Below are 18539 nucleotides of genomic sequence, written 5' to 3' on the forward strand. Positions count from 1 at the left end.
AAAAAGAAGAAGCCTGGAAAATATGAAAATGGGTAAATCCCCATATCTTGAAATGTGCTAATGAAAGCAATGTTGCCATTTAAGTCTACAGGGATTTTCTGCCATTTTGGCTGAATCAAAACATTGCTATAGGAGATTCAGATGAATCAAAAATGGTCCATATCTTCTCCTTGCCCATACCTAGATGCAAATACTAGATATTGATTTCTCTGAAAAGCTGAATAAACAATTTTGACAGGGCAACCTTGATATCCTTGTTCCTCATGCTATAAATAATGGGATTCATCAAGGGTGGGACAAGACTATACAACACAGCTAATGCCAAATCCAGATCAGATGGTGTTTTGGATTGAGGAATCAGGTAGGCACACCATGCAGAGAATATAAATGTAAAGAAAACAATGAGATGTGGTAGGCAAGTGGAAAAGGCCTTCTGCTTCCCTTGGATAGAGGGCATTCTCAATACTGTAGAAAAGATCAGCACATATGTGACAATAGTAAAGACAAAACAACCAAACTCCATAATTACACTGAATGTAACAGCACCAACTTCACTTAGATATGAGTTGGAGCAGGAGTCCTTAAGCAACTGTGGGATTTCACAATAGAACTGATTGACAACATTGGAGCAGAAAGTAGCTGTAAATGTGCTGCTAGAAAGAAGTGCAGGATCTGCTTTTCATGTATCCCCGAGAATTCAAGGAGCAGGAACTTCGAAATGGATGTTTCATTGGCCATTTTGGTAGCTCATTCACAAATGAATGCCACCTCTGGAAAGAAAACAGAGGGATACATATAAAAATCATGTCTTAAGAAGAAACATTAAATTGAGTTGAGAATAGTATAGCCCTGTTCACAAATTGCACACTATAAACTTTTCACACCATACCTTTGATTTTTCTTGATAGAGGCATCCCCGCCCCCAAGAAGGATGCGACACTTGGCTTGGCTTAACATGGCCACAGCTTTATTATAACAAACAAGGAGTGTTTCTGTCGACCACTTTCCCACTTTTATCTTGGCAGCCCTTCAGGGATCCCCCAATGTCCACACCAGAAATTCAAGGATCTCTCTGCTGCCAGGATCCCACACAAAGGGAAGTGCCACCTCAAGTACCACAGGAGGTGCACACCTCCTTTGGTCTCATGGCAGTGCGAGCCCCTAGTGCCTTTCCCTGAAGGTCAGCCCCGCTCACACCCTGCTGTCTCTTATGGAGTCCCCTGACCTGGGGGATCTGGGCCACAAGCCAGGCTCCTCCCAAAGGCACGCTCCTTCCTATGCCAACCCACCAGCTGGGATGATCAAAACAAACAAACTGAAAAGAATAAACCTCAAAACACAGGGTGGGTATGAGGGAGCAGCAGGCAAATGAGGCTGGGCCTGCACATTTGATGCTTTTTAAGGGCCCTGTCTACCTGCCCCCTAGTGCCATGATAATTCCATGTCATGCTGCAAAAAGCGCTCTGACCTGGCGAATCATTTTTCTGTGTCCTCTTGCTGGAAAAACAGACTGCTGCTCTGCTGGCCTACCTCTGGGAGGTAAGCTGGCCAGAGAGCAGGGAGGAAGGGACAGCCTAGAATTCAGCTTGGCCTGAGCCTCGCTGTTGCCCTGACCAGAGAGTGACATTAGTGGGGCTTCTGAGAGCCACCAGCCCTTGGAATGCCCTGTTCATGCCAGTGCTGCCCTGTTTGGGGCAACAAGCAGGCTTTGCCAGTCCTCCCTGTTCATATTGCCTCCACCCCGGTTGGGCATGCATACACACACACACACACACACATATTCAAAATTGGAAAACTTTTACATTACCTTTGGTAGAAAGTTGGCTTATGAAAATAGTGGAATTTGCAAGTATGGCTATGCTGCTTCATAATTAGAGAAAGGTCAATAGCTTAATGTAGAGCTTATTTGAAACCCTTATTGTCTTCTTGCAGAAAAGTGTGTGTGGGGGGGGATCAGTGGATGATTTGTGAGTATGTGTAATGTGAAAAGAAATTTACTAGACTGTTGATTATAATAGTACAATTGTTAGAGGTATAAAAAGGGGGCGAAAAAGAGAGGGTTTTAGAATACATTTGTAATGTTTTACAAATTTTTGTATAGGGTACTATTTTGAAACAAGTGTTAAGGTTACGGGGGGGGGGTTGGCTGAATATTTGAAAGCTTAACTATTTTCCTTTTCCTTTTCTACTTCTCTCTTGTGCTGTTTTTTCTCTTTTCTCTTTTTCTTTGAATTTTATCTCAATCTTTTAAAACTTTCAACAAAATATTAATTAGCAAAAAAGATATACATATATTTTGACTGAAAATGCCACTCTAATTGTATGTTGACTGGCCTTCATGCAGCTAAGAAATATGCAATAGAAGAAGAAGAAGAAGAAGAAGAAGAAGAAGAAGAAGAAGAAGAAGAAGAAGAAGAGTTGGTCTTTTAACTCCACTTTTCACACCCAGGAATAGTCTCAAAGCATACAATTGCCTTCCCTTCTTCTCCCCACAACAGATATCTTATGACTTAAGGCTGAAAGAACCCTGACAGGACCGTTGTACTTTTATATTGTACTTTTATATGCTATTAAAGGCTTGTTGTTGTATGCTAGTAACTGGTCTGCAATTGCTCACTCCACCACCTTCTCCAGAAATGCTGGCGTGAGACGGGGTGATAGCTAGCAAGATCCTGAAGGTCCAGTGATGGTTTCTTCAATAGAGGATGTTTCACTGCCTCCTACTTCAACCCATTCAGGAAGATCCCTGATGACAGGGAGAGATTGATAATCATCCAAAGTGCGCCTCCTACTTTCTCAGGGCTCATTTTGAGGAGTCACAATGGACAGGGGTAGAGTGTTCTCAATCTCTTCTGTTTATATTTTTAATTCCCCCCCACACACACACACACACAAATATTTAATTTGTGCTTCCAGTTATACTATCAAGTTATATGTACAAATATTCTATTAGAATGGTTTATATACATAACATGTGGTTTATAGCAGAACAGTGGCTGGGCTGAGATGCTGCTCTAGCCATGATCAACCAAAGACCAAATCCCTTCTTGTTCCTCTGCTTCTCTTGCAATAAGAAGTGAAAGACTGATTTATTTATTTTTGTATAATTATTACGTGTATTCATTGAAATCGAAGCATCCTTTTTTTTTGCTTAGAGTGCCCCAAATACTTCATTTTGAAAAGTATTCTTGTTGGAAGAGTAAAACAAAGAGGAAACTGTGCTAGTTACAGGGTGCTTTAGTTGAAGTAAGAAAAAAAAATCAAAAGAAATAATCTTTCCATTGTGATTTGTGCAATGCTTGTACAGTTTCCAGAACTACAATTAGACAACTTAGCTTCTCTAACCTAAAGTGACCTTCTTATGACCTAAGGAGTCTAATTTGCAAAAATTAACCATAACCACCCCACATTTGGTCTGTTTAATGCTGTGAAGAGAAATCAAGTTGCAAATAAGGCATTCAAAGCATTGCAGTACTTTCCAGTTACGATAATGAAGTGTCATTACCTGAAAGTTTTACCAGGTGTCTATGAACTCATTTAAAAATTAAGTTTAATTGTGTCTCTAAGGACAACCCTGATTCTTTGTGCTATTTTAACTGAGAATGTAAATGTCAACATAATGGTCAAGGAGTTATTTTAAAATTACATTTATTCCTTTCAGCCAAGAAAAGAAATGACAACACTCTTGAGTATTAGATACATTGTGCAATTCAGATTACTATAATTGGTCGACTGGAGAGCCTTTTTGAAACAACATGGATAGATATGTCCATGATGTTGGGAAATACAGCCCCCCCCCAAAAAAAAAGCTGTTCTAGAACCTTTTCCAATGTGAAAAATTAATGTAGCTTTCCATCAAAGAAAGCAGAAGAACAAATAATCCAACTAAAATCAAACCTTGGGTAAGATGCATTGTTCAGATCACACATTCATCCTGATTTCACAAAGAAGTGCCATCAGACTCTGTGGAAAAAAAGCCTTGATATAGTAAAATCCGTATGGTATTTTACTGCTGTAGGAAGTATATGTTTAATCATTCTAAACGACAGCATTCAGCTTTCCCCTTCCTTTTCTCAAGGAATGACAAATGTCAGAGTAATTCCAGTTACTATTACAAAAACATGGCATGATTTTAGAACATGTGCCATTCCTGAGGAGTTGGAGCTTCAATAACCTATGTAGGTTTCACACAACCTCATACCCAGCAAAATAAAGTATGCAATTTTATTGAAATTATGACCATTTGGAGAACATGTTAATTTAAACAGGTCACAGAATCCAACTTTTCCCGAGAGCAAAATATATACTAAGTCCCATACACATTTTATTTAACAAAAATGTCAGCCACATTTTCACCCATAAGAAAGACTTAAAGAAATAACATTGTTTCTTCATTGCCATTTTGATTTCTTTGTTCTGAATTCTGTAGATGACTGGGGGAACTATGGAATAAGTGACAGCAGGTCCCAAGTCCAGATCTGTGGCCAACCATGCCCCCCTCCAGTCCCTAGTGAACTGCAAAGGAATCCTGCCCATCTCCCAGCCAGGAGCATGGGCTCCTTTGGCACTAGGATCCCTTGCAAGTGAAGTTTCCCACATGAGGTACCACTAGGGGCACAGACATCCATTGGTCCACCTCAGGCCATCCAGCTGTGTGAGGCTTGTGCCTTCCCCCAGGAGTCTGCCCTGTTCACACCCAGCTGCCTCCTATGGAGGCCCCTGATCTGGGGAGTCTGGGTTGCAGGCCAGACCCCCCACCAAATGCAGGCTGGTCCTATGCCATTCCACAAGCTGTGACAAAATGAAAAAAAAACTATGCAATGTACAAAGTTTATAACCAGAAGAACCATGAACATAGGGTGAGTGGAATGGAAACTGTTCATCTCAGCAGTCTGGGCCAAAGAGGCAGGGCCTGCTCATGTGGTACTTTAAAAAGGTCCATCTCTCTGCCCCCAGTGCCTGACATACATGTGTCAGGCCACCTGAGGCACAGGACTCCAGCACATCTTTGCTCTGCTCTTCATGGCGCCTGCTCCACCACTTGTCGAGATCTGAACACAATGGAATAATGGGCAAATGAGAACAAGATGCAATTTAATAAAGATAAGTGTAAAGTTCTGCATCTGGGTCAGAAAAATGAAAAGCATGCCTACTGGATGGGAGATACGCTTCTAGGTAACACTGTGTGTGAACGAGATTGTACTTGTGGATTGTAAGCTAAACATGAGCAGGCAGTGTGATGCAGCGGTAAAAAAGGCAAATGCCATTTTGGGCTGTATCAACAGGGGCATCACATCAAAATCACAAGATGTCATAGTCCCATTGTATACAGCACTGGTCAGACCACACCTGGAGTACTGTGTACAGTTCTGGAGGCCTCACTTCAAGAAGGATGTAGATAAATTGAAAGGGTACAGAGGAGAGCGGCGAAGATGATCTGGAGCCAAGGGACCAAGCCCTATGAAGATAGGTTGAGGGACTTGGGAATATTCAGCCTGGAGAAAGGAGGTTGAGATGGAACATGATAGCCCTCTTTAAGTATTTGAAAGGTTGTCATTTGGAGGAGGGCAGGATGCTGTTTCCGTTGGCTGCAGAGGAGAGGACATGCAGTAATGGGTTTAAACTACAAGTACAACAATATAGGCTAGATATCAGGAAAAAGTTTTTCACAGTCAGAGTAGTTAAGCAGTGGAATAGGCTGCCTAAGGAGGTGGTGAGCTCCCCCTCAGTGGCAGTCTTCAAGCAAAGGTTGGATACACACTTTTCCTGGATGCTTTAGGATGCTTAGGGCCGATCCTGTGTTGAGCAGGGGGTTGGACTAGATGGCCCATTGGCCCCTTCCAACTCTATGATTCCAGTGAGAATGTTGGCATCAGGGGAACCTGCACTTTTCCTGCACTAACCCGGCCTCAACTGTAAACCTGGCGGAAGAGCTCTGTTTTAATTAATAAGACCCCATAGTCAGGTATTTTTCAACCTTTTGACCATGGAGGACCCCTTGAAGTATTCTTCAGGCTTTGAGAATCCATGGAAGTGATGTAAGCTGGCCACACCCCTGGAAGACATGTGCCATTGGAAATGACATCAACCAGCCACTGCATGTGACATCAATGGAAGTATCATTGCCAGGCCTCTTCCTGTGTCACTAGAATTGACTTATATATTAGACCCTCCCATTCCCACCTACTTTTGACTTTCACACATTTTTAGAGATGCCAGCCAGGATGGGGGGGGATGGCCAAAACCCGGGGCCATCAGGAGGTCCAGCAGCAGGGCCAGAATTCCAGAAGCACTTTCCCACTGGTTGGTTTCTGGCACAGAGATTCGGGGGACTTGGAAATCACATGGCCTTCCTTGTGTGGGTCAAGGGCTCTTGATGTCCTTTGAGATTTAGCCATGGGGTGTCACTGACTGGTCGACTGGATGGGTCATTGGGCTGATCCAACATGGCACCTTTTTTGTTCTTTTGACTGGGGCAGGGATGGTCTTATTCTCGGTGCTTGTGGTGGGGCAACCGTGGGAGGGGTTTTTAGATTATTAATGGGTTTTTAGCGGGACTTCAGTAAGCCGCCACGAGCCGCCTGGGAGCCAACTGGATAAATAAATAATAAATAAGTAAATAAATGTCATCTTCATGTCTTCATAGGGTCCTTCCCCCTAGTCATCAACAAAATAGCTGGTTGGATCCAACTGAAGCAGTTACAACATTCTCCTTCCATGTTGTGGAAAACCAAGGCAAATGAAAGAAAACTCAACATGAACTGTATTTTACACAAACATTCCCCTTTGGCAAAGCTCAATTGCCTGTACTTGAATACATTTGTGAACCAATGGGAAGATATGGTATCTTAGTAACATAGAAAATAATTTAAAATATATAAATAATTTAAAATGTATCTCCAGCTGAATGGTTCTCTGGAAGAATAATCACATCCCGTCCCAAAAAGGAAGAAGCTATCTTTGCTAAATCCTTATTTGTCACCTGAATGCTCTTGTGTTGTGAGAGGAACACAACAAAAGATACAGCTGTGCTTAACTGCAACACAGATGTATATTTAAAAAGAAATCTGGTTCATATCACACTAGCTTGTTCCTTCAGTTGTAACACATTCTTTTCCATATTTAAGATTTTCCCATGCAGTTTTTCTACATACATATCATATCAGTGCAGGGGTTTTTGGTAGTCAAAAAGCACCCCCCCCCATCTGGATGCTTCCCCAAGTTTTTCTTTTAATGCTGATGATTTACTTACTTTACTTTGTTTTGTTTTTGCCCTTCTTTCCAGAAACGCTGACAGTTGTTCTCATGAGATCTGCTTTCCTCCAAGCCACATTATTCACAGTTGACTAGGGAATTAATTATGGACCCTGTCATTATATTGTCCCCATGATGAACTGTTCTTGTCAAGGCCTATGTGTAATTTCAGGGTGCATACGAAGTGTCCAGTCAATAAACAATCCTCAGACTGTACAAAAGAAATCAGAACAATTCAGTTGTGTCTTGATGTGCTGTGCGTGTACAGGATTGTGCTGTCTTTCTGTTTTACAGGCCAGATTTCAAGCCAGTTTATTGCAAAAAACAAGGTTTACCGAAATCACGGTGTATTACCTGATGTAGTGGTTAACCATGGTCATCGTAATAGTTTAGGATGAGCTAGGTAGATCAATCAACGAGTACAGGCTTTTCCTTCAAGATGGTAATCTCATTTGTGTTGATGTTGCTACAGATTCCGGCTGAAGGCAAGCCACAGGAAAACATGTGCGGCATCCGTGACCCACTCTTTAATCCACATGAGTATTATCAAGCAGGTGACTTCATCTTTGGTGGAATGACTTCTCAGCTTTCCATTCATTTTGAAGACATATCCTTTACAGAACATCCCAAGACAAGGCTGATTGACGAACCCATGTAAGGAGTTTTTTGTATTTCCTGTGTACATAGCCAGACAGATTATAGCCAGTGCAAGCAGAGGATTGCCTTGTGACCGCAAAGCATTTGGGGTGGGGCAGGATCCATGAAAAAGGCATGGAATTATACTCTTTGCTGTCTGTGAAAAGTATTGCAAAACCTAAAATTGCTTTCTGCATCTTCTTTGACTTGTTCTGAAAATGGGAGCATCACTGGCCTAAAGAATATGGTGGTCCTATCATGAATCTGATGCGCTCATCCTTTCAGTAGAAGACGTTAAAAAGATTTATTGGTATGATTCTTGTTTTAGTACAACGCTGAAAAACTACCAGCATGTCCTTGCCTTGGCGTTTGCTGTGAAGGAGGTCAATGACAATCCCAAGTTATTACCCAATACCAGCCTTGGGTTTCATATCTATGACAGCTACTTCCATGCCAAGTTGACTCATCAGAACATCTTGAATTTCCTCTGCACCTTGGAAAAGATCATCCCCAATTACTGCTGTAACAACCAGAGGCGTTTAATGGCTGTCATTGGAGGGCTTGATTATGAAACCTCCTTGCACATAGCCAACATGCTGAGCATATACAAAATACCACAGGTGGGATGTTTAAATTGTGTGTAAATAGTTCATTATCTTTTCTTTGTATTCTGTGGGACCACCTAACTTCTTATGCCCCCCACAGGGCATTGCGCTATGTGGGTATGAACCTATTGGTAGTCCCCAGCATGAAGAATGTAGAATAAGGAATGCTCCTGGTGGAATGAGCTCCCGGGATAGCTAAGGACCTTGACGGAACTTTCTCAGTTCCACGGGGCTTGCAAGATGGAGCTGTTCTACCAGGTTATTGGTTGAAGTCAGTGCTATTAAATCTGGGCCTTCCTGCTGGTTAGCCAGTTCTTCCCCATTCCTTGTGTCCCCTGAAGCACTATTTTACCAAAAGGCTGGTTGAGCCAGGGGAGGTGGGAATTTTCACTGCTAGAGAGAGCTTTTATAAGGGTTTCCCCCCCCCTGTTTTGAGGGATTTTATTGTGAGGCCAACTATTGTTATCCACCACAAGCCTTGGTTGGAAGTGGCGGGATATAAATTGAAATAAAAAATGAATAAAAAGAAAATATATGACTTCACAATGAGATTGATGTAGTTTTTCATAGGAAACAATACAGAAGCTTCCATTGTTCTTTCAAGGTATGTAGCAATGCCATTAAGTACTACTTTAGTAATGATCTGTATCACAAATCTGAAAACAGGCAATATCTCTGCTACAATCCAGTCTTTTAAGAGTATCAGTAAGGCATCATTTAGTTAGGACTGGACTAGAAGCACACATCTCTGCTTGTCCATGAAGTCCACTGAGTTAAGCCTCTTGCACAGTTCCAGCATAACTTACTTCACAAGATTCTTGGGTTAAGGTTATACCATCCGGTACTTTTGGGAGGAAAGTATAGAGATATGGTTAGGTAGGTGTACAAAACTATTTCTCTGCATATATTCCTTGTTTCAAGAGATTCAAGAATACTAAACAGGGATGAAACAATGCATCCTTCATTGTTTATTTAGTTTTTAACTCATTTGTTAAAGCAACCCTGAACAACAATAAATAAAAAATCACTATAATGAAGTGTAAAATGTTATCTCACAAAGAAGTCCATAATGATCATATGGAAAATAGCCTTCTTTGCCTGCATTTTAATAACAGGAGGACTCTCTTTGGCCAATGAGTTCCATCTGCCCCCTGATCATCAACTATACTTATTCTTTATTTACTTCATTTCACTTGATCATCACAGTAACCCTGTGAAGTAAAGAGTCACCCAGTGAGCTTGTACAGCACAGTGGAGATTCAAACCTGATGTCTCCCATATCCTAGTTCAAAACTCTAACCCACTACACTGTCTTTTAAGATGATGGAGAGAGCTCATGTAGAACATCTGCAAACAGTAGGACCTGGGTGAGTAATGGAAAGGCATGCTGTAGCAAGTTGCCCGCAGCTCCCGCTGGACATGGCTCCAATGAATCTTTCTCTCAGAATCCAAAACACCTTGGAAAGGGCCACTTCCCTTTCCAAAATTATCACTAAAATGGCTAAGGGGTTTAATAATAAATGTTGGAAATGGGCCAAAATACATATGATCTTACAGGTAATACCTAATTACCGATTTTCACTCAAACCGGATGATATGTTGTTAAGTGTTCATCCAAATGTTTTACCGAACACAGCCAGAACCTTCTTCTTTTATGCTACGAGGATGGTACGGGCGAAGAACTGGAAAGCGAGGGAGACTCCACCTATCTCCCAATGGTTGGACAAAGTAGCTGAACTTGCAAAAAAAAATTACCGGTATGATTAAACAAAAGACCGGAGGAAGAATATGATGAACAATGGAGCTATAATATGAACTATTTAAAGAATGGAAGCTAGGTATTTTAAACATTAGCATGGACTTGCATAGAGCGAAGAGGGCTGACATTTTGTATTGTGTAAGGATTTTCATTGTATTATCCATTTAGTTATTAGCTGGTTCTTTCTTTGTTGATATGTTATAAGCATATATTAATATAAATAGTTGTTGACTTGCAGGAGGGCATGTTGGGCTAAGTACGACACACATTTTGGTTGGCTTAAAACAAGGCCACAGCTTTATTGGCATATCAGAGTGTTGGCCAGGCATGGCAGAGGGAGCCTGCATATGTGATCAACTGACCACGAGAACGCTGACCACAGTGGCACCCTGGGAGCCACCCGGTTCCACCCCTGGGAACATGGGTCCCCTTGCCGCTGGGTCCCATCCAAGGGAGGTGTATCCACCTGGGGTGCCAAAGAGAGGCGCAAACCTCCAGTGGACCCACCCCAGGTCACCTGGCCCTGCAAGCCTATTTGCCTTCCCCCGCTGGGTGGGCCTTGCTCGCAGCCACCGGCCGCTTATGGGGGCCCCTAATTAAGGGGCATTCAATGCCCTCTGACCAAACTCCCCCCAAAACAGGCTCCATACCATACCAAAACTGCCCCCCCAGCTGTGACAAATTCATACAAGAAAGCCTGCCACCCCAGTCCAACATAACTGTATCTGAACCAACTCAACACAACCAGCATATAACAGGGTGGGTGGGTAGGAAGCTGCTCCGCTCGGCTGCCGTGGGGGGGAAAGAGAGCTGGGCTCCCGCATGTGGTGTCCTTATAAGGGCGCCATGAGCCTGCCCTTCCACACCCCTCCATGCGTGAGACTTTGCGCACCACGCCCACCACCCACCCAGCTGTTCAAGCAGCAAAGGGAGCGTGTCTCCCTTGCACCTGCTCTTCCGCAGCGTCGATGGTGGGCTCCAGGTAAGTCCATGTCACATTAAAAAAGAAAGAAAGGGCCTCTTCCGATCCCCTTGAAAGAAAGACAGGCTTTTTATTGCTGGGGATGTTTAGCAACAGTCATTTAGGAAACCTGTTTCTTATGTAGATTTTAGTTTTTCCTGTAAACCTAGGTTTGTCAAATGATTTGTGTGGTCTAAGTCTCTGGACTGAAGCATTCACAGATGGCACCACATTGAAAAATTAGATATATTGATTAATTATGAATGTGTTTGAACATTTACATGGACCTAAAGATCTCATAGTCAGTTGTAACATTTTTAAAAATTTTGCTTAGGTTACCTGTTGGTTCTTTGCTCCAGTGACAAATGAAAAAAACAAGACTCCTTCCATCTACCAGATGGTACCAAATGAAACCAACCAGTACAGAGGGATTGTCCAACTACTTCTGCATTTTCAGTGGATATGGATTGGAATTGTTGCCGTGGATGGTGATGAAGGAGAAAAGTTTGTGAAGATCTTGACACTACTGCTGTCCCAAAATGACATCTGTCCTGCCTTCATTCATTGGCTGCCAACTTTGACTGCCAATGAAGACATGAAAAACGTTTTTTACATAACTAGACCCAGAGAGTATTTAGCACTTTTCGAAAAAAAGATGGAAGTCAATGTATTTGTAATCAAGGCAGAACCTTATACAATGTTAGTTTTGAAATGGTTTTTATATATGGCGCAAATGGAAGATATGTCAGAAATGATCATGGGTAAGGTATGGATTATGACAGCAGAGTGGGATTTCTCCTCTCAGACTCTAGACAGGCTTTTGGACATCAACGTTTTCCATGGAGCTTTATCCTTTAACATTAAGACCAATGAAATATTTGGGTTCCAAAATTTCATTCATATTGTAAGTTCCCATTGGCCAGAAAAAGATGACTTTATCAGGCTCTTTTGGGAGCCAGCATTTAACTGTGTATTATTACCTTCCAAACAAGACAGTGAGACAAGCTTATGCACTAGAGAGGAGAAGCTTGAGAGCCTCCCAGGTCCTTTTTTTGAGATGATGATGACCCCTCATAGTTACAGCATCTACAATGCTGTCCTTGCAGTAGCACAAGCTTTGCATGCCATGTACTCAATGAGACCAAAATCCACTTTAACATTAAAGGAAGGAGACATAAAGGAGTCCTTCAGGCTACAGTCTTGGCAGGTAATCTTTTGCACCCATCAATGATACATAGCTGGTTAATATAGAAACAAATCTGACCATATTCATGCAAATGATTTAAGTTTCGCATTTGGGAAAGTTCAAATTAAATTATTGTGGTTTCTCACTTCTGGCTTTCACCTAGGCAGTGGGAAGGATCAACTGATCTGGAAACGGGCAGGAACAATATCCAAACAGAAAATCAATCCAGATTCCTACCACCCATGGTCAACCACATTGGGGGGGGGGGGAATTGTTCATTTTGTTTCAGATTTCTTTGTCAATCATTGTACAATCTTTGTGGTTCAGGAAGGGCATTAAGATTTTATATAAGCGCAGGTCCTGCTTGTGTGAGTCTCTTCATTATCTAGATTTATAGCTGTTAGTCAGGAACAAACTTGTTTGTACCCAAAGGCAAGCAGAAGAGGGGCAGGGAAATATACAGTGCTTATATATGAACTGGAAGAATGCTTGTTATTTGGAATACAGGGGCAAATATTTTCCTTAGAATCTCAAGTGATTAAAATCAGACCTTTATTATACGTTGTAGAGCCTCTTGTGGCGCAGAGTGGTAAGGCAGCCGCCTGAAAGCTTTGCCCATGAGGCTGGGAGTTCAATCCCAGCAGCCGGCTCAAGGTTGACTCAGCCTTCCATCCTTCCGAGGTCGGTAAAATGAGCACCCAGCTTGCTGGAGGGTAAACGGTAATGACTGGGGGAGGCACTGGCAAACCACCCCGTGTTGAGTCTGCCATGAAAACGCTAGAGGGCGTCACCCCAAGGGCCAGACATGACCCGGTGCTTGCACAGGGGATACCTTTACCTTTACCTTTTATTATACATTGGTTACATCATGAGTAGGCAAGTCAGATTGGAAAAGACAATAATTCCATGAAAAGCTGAAGGCAGTTGGAAAATAGGAAAACAGAATATGAAATAGACTTCATAAAAGAAGCCGAGGCCTTCAGTCTGTTCTCTTCCATCTCTATGGATTGCCAGGATAGAGGGGCAAACATTTTCCTTAGAATCTCAAGTGTTTAAAACAAAGCCCTATAATTGGTTACATCATGAGAAGGAAGTCAAACTGGAAAAGACAATGATTATGTGAAAATTGAAGGCAGTAGGAAAACAGGAAAACAGAACTAGATTGACTCAAAGGCCTTCAGTTTGACCGTTTATACCCTGGGAACTTCTCTGCCCCAGCTCCTGTGCAGGAGCACAAATCAGGGGCAGATGAGGTGCACCAGGCCAAATGATTTCCTATGTGGGTGCAGGAAGCAGTGAGGCAACCTGCTATGACTAAAACTCCAGCCTGCAGCCCGGCATGAAACCTCCAGTGCATAAACGGTCTTTTTAAGACCTATGCAAGGTTGTTAATGAGACAACATTTTGAAGGTAATTAATTCATAGATGTACCGTAATGTGGAAGCAACTTGAGGACACAGAACACACAAACAAAGGATACAAGGCATCATATGAAATGCACTTATAAGTCACATTCTGTTCTTCCCGTGATTAATGTTTCTTAAAGTCCTACAAATCTTTTTAATGGAAACTTTCCATTATAGCAGCTCATTTGCATAAGACTTCAGAGATAAAGGTAAAAGTCAAGACTTCTTTCCCCCACCCTTAGTGCTTTTCCATAGCCTAGTTTCAGTTCATGAAAGGGGGGGGGGAATCTAAGTTTGAAGTATTTCGTCGCCCGTTAGCTAATTATCTGAAGAAATTGAAATTCAGCTGTGTTAATGAGAAACACTGGATTAAAATGATACTAAATGTGAGGGACGCAGCAACTATTATATAAGTAGCAAAGTTTTTACTGGCAATTTTAAATGAAAATCTTTCACGATAGATTTTACATCTGAAATTCTTTGAAATTTTCATTTTATGCTTTGCAATTTTATGCCAATAAAGGTACTCTGAATCTGAAAGGGGGAAAAAAAAACATCCTATCTAAAGGCCTAACATCCTATCTCAAGGATTCCATCTGCACTTTCCCCTTTTCTGAGTGCTTTGCTATAGCCTGGATTCAGTTCATGAAAGGGATGAAAAAAAACATCCTATCTAAAGGACCAGTGTTTGAATTTCACGAAGGATCAAACATACATCTCCCAACTCTGCTTTCATCATCTAAAATGTTTGTTTGCCTCTTTCCATTTAGCTTCATCCTTTTCTGAGGAACATCTCATTTAACAACAGTGCTGGTGACCTCATTCACTTTAATGAGGCAGGTGAACTAGAAACTGGATTTGACATTATCAACTGGGTGACTTTCCTAAATCAAAGTTTCCAAAGAGTAAAAGTTGGAGGGATGGATCCCCAGGCTCCTCGGGGCATGGAGTTCACAATTGATGAGGAATTCATCACATGGCACAGGGCATTGAATCAGGTGGGAACAATCTGCAGAAAACAAACAAAAGCATCCATACTCACACCCACTTGCTCCCTCTAGCTCAGGATTGGGGGTTAATTACTATCTTACTGATTTAGTTTCCCTGCTGCTTTTAATGCTATGGCAACCCGTGAACATTTTATTGGTTGTATATAGAACAGAGACTACAATTAACTTTACATCCATGGTGGAATAGTGTTGCACTTAATTCAGAATGTATGAGATTGTGATCACATCTCTAGGTGCCATCATTTTCAGTCAGATCGCTATATTATATATACAATAATACATAAAAGAGCCAGAGCGAAATACAGCAAATACAATACTTTCTCCTTATGTGAACAGGTCCAGCCTCTCTCTCTGTGTAATGACAAATGCAATCCTGGTTACAGCCGAAAAAAGAAGGATGAGAAGCCATTTTGTTGCTATGACTGTGCTCCATGCCCAGAAGGAAAATTTTCTGAGAAGAAAGGTAGGATCTACATATAGAGAAAGAAAGTGGGGGATACATATTTAAGCAAGTTACATAGGCTGTGCACACCCAGATTTTTTTTTCTCAATCTTGCCCTATTCCCAAATGTCTTTTATATATGCAAGTCCCATAGTTCCCGGCACAACTTTTGGGTGCTGCCTTTTTCATTAGCAGAAAAGCTGTCTGGATCCCACACAATGCCCAACTATACAAATATTTTTAAAGAGTTGGCAGAGTTTAAATATGCAAAGGGCAAAGCACCAGCTTGAAGAATAAATAGTTTTATTCAGAAGAGAAACAACTGTGTAAAAAGACAGGAAAGAAACTGTCTAATTGTTTTTCATCATCTGAAGGCAAACAGGGAGAAGTGTGTTCAAAGTCTCCATTTGAGCCCATCAGGACCCAGGAGGAGGTTATTTGATAGAAACCAGGACGTTCCAGATCTAAATATGCTAATTACACATCTCCACGAGTGCCCCCTATAGGATATTCTTCATATATGCTGTTGAGTCATGCCCACTACAGATTTTGCATATTCCAACAAAAATAACATTAAATGTTTTGGGATAAGCTTGAAACCACATTTTTCAGTAGCTGAAAATGTTATATAATTAATCAAGAAATAGAGTTTTGGAGGTAAATCACATAGATGCCCCATTTAGAAACATTGGGACAAAATGAACACTTCTTTTGAAAGCAAAAAAGGTAAGACTCATAAAGAAGAATGTTCCAGTTTCCACCAACTTTACCCTCTGGACCTGGGAAAACCCCATGTGACGGAGCCAGGACTTGGTACGAATGAAAATCACACCCCCCAAAAAAAAGACCTACACAGAATAATTTAACTGACAACAGCCAATGCTTACCCAGTGTACATACTAAAGCCATAAGGATGACTAAAGAATCTTGAGATATGATATGAAATGTACTATGGTGAAGATCCATTCCTTTCCCCATCATTCTGAAATATTATATCACAGGGCATGTATTCTACTGTCATTATGTAAATCCATTGGAATGTAAATCTCACAAGTGTATAACATAATTTCTTCAAATTTAAATGGCAGTACCATTCCCATCCAAGTAAATGCAAAACATAAGTAATATGGCAGTGCCATTAATACAACTATTAAACTGACTGGCTGGATAAAAAGTACATTTGGGCATCCTCAGATCACCGTGGAGGATACGGAAGTCTTTAAGGGGCTTCCAACAGAAATCAGTAAAGATTCTCAGCAAATTCTCTTCTATCTTAGGTATATATATTTAAAGTATTTTGAGGACAGGCATTTTTATAGCACAGGATTCAGTATGAGACATGAATGATAACATATTACAGTGTTTATGAGCTGGTGTAGTCAAATCTTTTCTTTTTATCAGATATGGATGATTGTGTTGAATGCTCAGAAGATAAATATCCAAACAAGGATCACGATCAATGTGTTCTTAAGGTTCTAAACTTCCTGTCCTATACTGAGCCTTTGGGGATCACTTTGGTTCTTCTGGCACTCTCTTTTTTTCTGATCACAGCTCTGGTGCTTGGAATCTTCCTTAAATACCGGATCACTCCCATTGTCAAAGCGAACAATCAGGATCTAACCTTCTGTCTGCTTATATCCCTCATGATATGCTTCCTTTGTTCCTTGCTCTTCATTGGCCAGCCACAGACAATGACTTGCCTTCTCCGTCAAATATCTTTTGGCATAATCTTCTCAGTGGCTGTTTCTTCTGTGTTGGCAAAAACTATCACTGTGGTTCTAGCTTTCATGGCCACCAAACCAGGAAGCCAGATAAGGAAATGGGTGGGGAAACCACTGGCTTGTTCAGTTGTGGTGTCTTGTTCCACTGTGCAAGTAGTTATATGTATTCTGTGGCTCTACACAGCTCCTCCATACCCAAGGCTGGATAAAAAGTCAATGACTGAAGAAATTATACTGGAATGTAATGAAGGGTCTGTTACAATGTTTTACTGTGTTCTGGGCTACATGGGATTCTTAGCTACTGTCACCTTTATTGTAGCTTTCTTTGCTCGTAAGTTGCCCAACACATTTAATGAGGCCAAGTTCATCACTTTCAGCATGCTGGTGTTTTGCAGTGTTTGGTTTTCCTTTGTACCAGCTTATCTGAGTACAAAAGGAAAACATATGGTAGCTGTGGAGATCTTCTCCATTTTAGCCTCCAGTGCTGGATTACTTGGTTGTATATTTTTCCCAAAACTCTATATAATTGTTTTGAGACCTGAGTTAAATACCAAGGATCAGTTACTCATGAGAAACAAGTAAGAATTGATGCATTTAGAGTTTCCACAATCACATAAAACTGGAATAATGAAAGGGACTAGAATATTTAGATATTCTCATGACCTTATTCCAGCTCAGGTGCTTTCTTTACAGTCCGTGTTAAACTGGGTAAATGAGTGTTTTATTGTATATTAGGATTCTGTCCCTCCTGTACTTACTGTGATTGCAGGACTTTATTGTAGTTTGATATTGAGCAAACAGTTATGCTTCCAGCTAAAAGAGTTTCAGTCGCACATGAGGAAGCAACACCAACAGCAATAATTTTATGTTTCAAGTAGTAGGAAAAACTGATTGATAACAAATGTTGTATACCAACTTTCACCCCAATAGAGAACTAACCTGACTTAAATCATTCTCCTCCATTTCATCCTGACAACAACACTGAAGATTTCTTGGCCAAGGTGAAATTCCAGGGGAGGCTCTTAGATCCTTGTCAGATAGGCTAACCACTGCACCACACTGGATGTGATAGTTCAGAAAAGTCTTTCAACCCCCTAACTTTTGTAAAATATATGGGTTCCATCTTTCTTCACTGGGCTGCCTTTCTCCTCAAAGTGACTCACCTCTTTGTCCTCTTCTTCATTTTATATCCACAAATACAATCACCTTCCCTAGAAATGCTTCATGTGAGATGGGGTGGTAATGGAGGGATGCAAAGGATCCAGCAATAGTTCCTTGAATAGAGGGTGAACCACTGCCTAGCTGAAGTCCACACCAAAACAAAGTCAAAGTCCAGGCCAAGTTGTTAGGAATGAAAACAAGCAGAGTTAAGGGTGAGGCAAAGAGTAATCAAGGGAAAGCCAAGGTCAGAGTGTAGATAAGATATATTCAACAAAGCCAGTCCAGTTACCAGGTGCATAGTCAAAAGCCATTTGCCAGGAGTCAGGAAGCCGATAATAGTCACAGGAGTTCACAGGGACAAGGAATATAAACCGGACAGGAGGGTTGTCTCTCCTAAA

At 41.4% G+C, this 18539-nt stretch overlaps 1 long non-coding RNA gene and 1 pseudogene across 1 annotated transcript; one reads left to right on the forward strand and one right to left on the reverse strand.

Annotated features, from left to right (window-relative positions):
* Positions 1-468: 468 nt before the first annotated feature.
* On the reverse strand, positions 469-6028 carry LOC143825547 (uncharacterized). The gene is made up of 3 exons (XR_013226959.1): positions 5978-6028; positions 3898-3963; positions 469-770 (listed from the first exon to the last, which is right to left on the reverse strand). It is a non-coding gene; the product is annotated as an uncharacterized LOC143825547 (long non-coding RNA).
* A 2209-nt stretch (positions 6029-8237) lies between these two features.
* Positions 8238-17715, forward strand: LOC143825300 (vomeronasal type-2 receptor 26-like; annotated as a pseudogene).
* The last annotated feature ends 824 nt before the right edge of the window (positions 17716-18539 follow it).

Source organism: Paroedura picta, chromosome 16 (genome assembly GCF_049243985.1).
Source record: "Paroedura picta isolate Pp20150507F chromosome 16, Ppicta_v3.0, whole genome shotgun sequence".
NCBI classification, from domain to species: Eukaryota; Metazoa; Chordata; class Lepidosauria; order Squamata; family Gekkonidae; genus Paroedura; species Paroedura picta.